Genomic DNA, 5753 nt, shown 5'->3' on the forward strand with positions numbered 1-5753 from the left:
AATTATAAATTAAATTTTAGGTCAATTTTATTATTTTACAAACTTTAAATTTTTAAAAAAGTTTATACATTATGAATAATACATCTTCAAATTTGAAGAAAATCTATTAATTTCCTTTTTTAAATTTGAAGAATGCATTTTTAAATGAAGATGCATTGCACTATCATTTTCATATTTATCTCTCAAATAAAGATGCATTAAAGATAGTCTTAGTCTAATCGTAATTTTAGATACTGCTAAAGTGGATGTCGTGGCTTCATCAATAAATATCGTTAAAAATTATAAAAAATTAATTTGAATTCGATTTTAAATTTATATAAGTATGTAATAAATAAATAAAAAAATCATCATTATACTGTATCTTAAAAAAAAAGCTATTTTTTTATACAAAATCTTAAAAAATATATATATTAATTTCATTGTATTGCCATAGAATTTTTTATTTTTTTTATAGCAACTACAGTCATACTTCCTTTACAGTAATTTTGATATTCTTTTTAATTGACTACTCCGATAATATATATATATATATATATATATATATATATATATATATATATCAAATCAATTATTATTAAAATATCTACCATTCATGCCAACAATAATTTTACATTATTAAAGGTACATTCAAAATACAAACTATATGAGCCGTCAAACCCAACACGCAGCATTAGCCACCAGTTTGTTCTCCTCGTTTGGCTGCGTATCATGTGACACTCAGAAAAGAATTTAGTTTCCGAATTTTATATTCTTGGGTACATTTTGTGTAATTATCAAAACCACATAGAGGCCAACAAAGCACTGTCGTTCGTGTCACACGTGCCTGAAGTAATGATATAGAAAAGAAAGGCACGGTGGAAATTGAATGTAAAATTTGACGTGTTAGACAAAAGGTTCAAAGGCTAAAATGCATTTCGATCAAAAAGAAAATAAAGGCTAAAACACATGATTGAAAAATGCAATTAACATGTGACCGCGTGTCAAACTATACACCGAACTACAGATCCAATTTGTCCGATTCTCATCCCTTCAAACGCTTGGCTTGGCACATGTCAACACCAAAGACAATCCAAGTCCAGCTCCAAACACAAGTATCGCTTGTCGTTTCAGATTAAACAAAAAAAAAAAGTATTGCTTGTCGTTTTCTTGGTTTGGACTTGGGAGGAAGTAATTAAAATTTGGGAAAATCAGATTTATTGTTCCTAATTTGAGATTGATAGGCTTTTATGCCCTTTCCATCTTTTTTTTTTTTGTAAATATCTCACGTTTACATAAAATTTTAAACTAAAAAAAGAGTATTGATTGAAAACGAATGTGGAATAAGGCTTAGATGCCTATGGCTCAAAAAATGGGTCAATCCAATCCATTTTCCAATGAACATAATTTAAATTGTTTTGTGGCCCTCAAGTGTACAATACAAGATATCTAAACCAATAAGCCTGATCGTATATTCCTTATTTTAAAAAACATGCTGAAGTTGAACTAGCAGTGTTACTCATATAAATCGAGCTGATCGAGAAGACTGCTAGGTATTCCGATAACAGAGATATCTAGCACCAAATTCGAGTCGAATAGGCTCGAGAACTCTTGAATGTTAAAAAACGACTCATTCATAAGTCAAGAACGAACTCTATCAACCAAAATTTCGAACAGAATAGAAATCGTGGATTACCGATAGACAATATTATATTTTTCATAGAGAAGATAACCCTATCAGCAATTTACAAATTATTTGCGTTTCATATAATATTTTTCTTATTAACATTAACCAAGCTGTAGATTTTCAAATCGGAGTTACGTCAAGTCAAAATTACTTGTCCATTCTAATAGGTATTAGAGGAAATGATAAATGAACATCTCAAAAATAAGATTAACGTTTTTAGATTCACGACAAGAATGAATTGGTTTGCAAGTAGCAACTTGATAATTTTGTCCTTTTTTCCAACAGAAGTTCATAAATGATTTAAGATATTTGTGTTGTGTACTTGTGTTTATGGCGCAATTAACGCTTGCTTGTTCAAGTATGGCAAGAGATCAAAGTTTAAATCTTCAAAATCCAGGCCATACATATTTTTTTTCAGGGAAAAAATAGATGTTCATTAAACTAAAAAAGAGGACTATATGTCCCACCTGATATAAGCTTCAAACCACACAAAATCCAAAGATCAGAAAGAGAAGAAGCTAAAAGCTTCTTCTTCATAATACAATTGGCAACTTCATCGCACTTCCTGTTGGTGATTAGTGCACCTTAAATAACCAATTAAATGCGAAAAAGAATAATTATGCTAACAAGAGCTAATTATTAACATAGTTATTAAACAAGATCTAGATTAGTTAATTAATTAATCATAAGAAACTTCATCAAGTAACCATATCAGATAAAAGACGAGTTCAATAAAACTTACATTTTTTGGCTCACGAACCGAAAGCTTCACAATCCGTCTTCGTCTTGAACGTACAAGCCTCCACACGATCAGATCTGGAACTCCTCCTTCAAGGACTCGATGTGATGAGACCAAAGTCTTCCGAAACGTAATCTTCGAGGAAGATAAGACAAAAGAGTGGGCTTCATTATATCTCACTAGATCTGGAAACGGGGTGTTTCCGATCTTTCTCTCTTATTTCTAAGAATGGAATTGAAGCAATTCCGATGGGAAGAAGAAGCAAGAAGCTCACGGCCACAAGGGAGAAGGTCTGGGCGTTTTTAGCTGTTTGGCTAGGTTCAATTTCGCTTCACATCAACCATCTATTTATAGCAGTTTAAAAGATATCTTTATAGAATATTAAAAGATATTATTTCCTTTTATTGTGTTCACACTTGTGGATTAAATCTCAGCCATTGGATCTCAAGAAGTGAATCATATTTTTTTCTCTCATCCGTCAGATCAGCATCTAGGATGTTATTTTATACAACAGTATAAAATATTTTGCTATTGAGAGAATCTAGGAAAATATATACTCTAGATTTTCTCCTAAATATCCTCCTAATATTTAGCCTAAATATTCGGATAGAATACAGGAAAATATATCTCCTATTTATTCTCCTATATTTTATGAACAGAAAAACAGAAAAAATACTAATTACCACACTAGTGCAAAAAACGTCCAACACTGTAGGAGGTATGCGATTTTTGCTCTTTCAAGGCCCAATAGATTTAAGCTCATTAAACACTTATTTACTTGTCCAAAAATAAATAATAAGTTTATTTACTTGCCATAAATATTTATTTAATTCCCAAAATACCCTTTTTGGAATTAATCATGTCAATCACTATTACAGCAAGTGAGATAATAATAATAATAATACATACTATTATATTAACGTTCTTATCCACCTTTATCGAAGCCGAATCGGAGACGATGGAGCTAGTAGTAGAAGCTTAACAATCTCGATAAAAGACAAAATATTCCTTTTCCTTTTCTAATCGAATTGTCTAGTCCCTTTTAATGCTCCACCGTGTAATCCAGGACTGAACCCAACTTTGATACTTGAATTATATTTACTCATCGTAACGAGTGTCCACTGATTTAGTCAGTACGTGATCATGACCCTCCAGGTTCTGCCCGTATCGAGATAAGTCAATTTGTTCCGTTATACCTTTCTCGTGACATATAAGCCCTAAGCATCGTTGCTTCCCCAGCGAAAGATTCAACCGAACGTAAGCCAACGTTGGAAGTGTGCACAATCAATCGGTTATGGAATCAACACTTAGGTAAGAGAACATTAACCTTCTTTCAGAAAGGCTGGATTCCGTATTTGTAAAACACTTCCCTTCTACGATCATGTACCGAGTTCCCAAACATCCATTTATTCAACCTTCATGACCTAGAAGTCCATGATCACTTCAGGATATTAGATCAAACGTCACTATGACAATCATAAGCGGCATCGGCTAGTGCATCGTAACGGTCCTTAAACGATGCATCAATCCAAACCAAAGCCTGTCCAGGTCACACACCTTCTGCAAGTGTATAATGCTCACACTGAGTGATCAACCCTCACTCATGTTACACGTATATGACTTTAGATAAGGCTTTCCATGCGCATATCAGTCCTCGACCAAGCTTTCGTTCACCGTCCGATCTCGGATGCCCATCATGCGATTCAGTTTGATACGGAGACTATGGATGATAGTTGTTATTGATTATGAATGTTATCAGACCTCAATCCACTAATCATATTAATCTAATAAAGTAAGTTCTTATCTTATTTAGTAATCATCATCTTCTAGTGGGTAATATTCCTAACACCTCCGAGGCGCACAACAACACGAAATATAGTGTTTTCCAATAGCTAACAAATAGTAGCGGCAATTGAACCTTGAAAGCCTGCCGTTGAGACTCCACATATAAGGTTCATGGCACGGATGTAGGCAAGACCCCACCGTCAAGACCTGCCAGCCTATGAACAAAGCAAATCCCCTCCAAAATAGCTTAGCATTCTTCTGTGAGGGCGGAGTCTACTTCTATCACCAGTGTGGCCATGCCGACCACCTCTTCATGTTGGTGGCGATGACCACCCAACTCTTGGATCCAAGGTTCCACGTCGCGTCGACATTGAGTTTCAGCTATTAGAATTTGTCCCCAAATCTCGACCTAATAAAAAAAATAATCGCAAAGAACAAATAACACACAAAGGATTATAGTGGTTCACTTTCAATGCAAAGCTACATCCACTTTGCCGCTATAGATTTTCACTAAAATAAAAAATCGAGAGAAAATGTTTTTACAGCTCTCTTCACTCTACAAAGAACAACGGCGCATATGATATTTATAGAAAAAATGGTAGGGCTAACAGATAAACCTACAATTTCTAAAATACCCTTGACTAATTAATAACATTCACAATATAGTTTTCGCCCAGGGAGCTCTACTCCATACGATCCTTGGCAAGGAGGTTTACCACCCTCTTTCCAAAACCCACGTCGATCTGAGTTAAGATCGATCTGCAAATCATCGTCATAAGGTCTTCAGTCGTCACCTCGGAGTTGATCTTCAGTTCGGTGATCGATTAGGCACCACAACTCTAACACTCTCCCACTTGGAGACTAATCACGTCACGTCTCCATCTGCAGTGGTGACACCAATCCTCAAGCAAGGATTCCAATTGAAGGTGAATATAAGTTTAGTTTGTCATATGGCACTGATTTCGTCAACATGTCAGCTGGATTCAGACTTCATACAATCTTCTCAAGAACTAGCACCCCATCAAAGTGGTATCGTAATTGTATGTGCTTTATCCGAGCATGATACCACGGGTTCTTTAACAACTGAATGACTCTCTGGCTATCGCTGTATAGCACACTCTTGTCGTGGTATTGATCCAGCTTGAGCAGAAATGTCTGCAGCCATATCATCTCCTTAGTGGCCTCGATGATGACCACCTACTTCGCCTCGCAGCTTGACAAAGTGACAATCTTTTACAACCTCGACACCCAATAGATAGCGGTTCCTCCAAACGTGTAGACATACCCGGACGTGCTCTTCTTATTATCGACGTTGCCCCCATTGTCAGCATCGACGTAGCCTTGAAGTTTTAGTTCGGATTTCTCGAATATTAATGTCGAGCTAGAGATGCCTCTCAGATATCGGAGGATCCACTTCACAGCCTCTCAGTGCTCTCTCCCGGGGTTACTCATAAACCTGCTCACAACTTCCACTGCATGAGCAATGTACGGCCCCGTACATACCATTGCGTACATCAAGATTTTGATGGTCGAAGCATAGGAGATTTTGTCCATGTACGCCACATC

The sequence above is a fragment of the Urtica dioica genome, chromosome 1 (genome assembly GCF_054948205.1).
Source record: "Urtica dioica subsp. dioica isolate 48M chromosome 1, U.dioica_male_clone48M_v1_H2, whole genome shotgun sequence".
Lineage (NCBI taxonomy): Eukaryota > Viridiplantae > Streptophyta > Magnoliopsida > Rosales > Urticaceae > Urtica > Urtica dioica.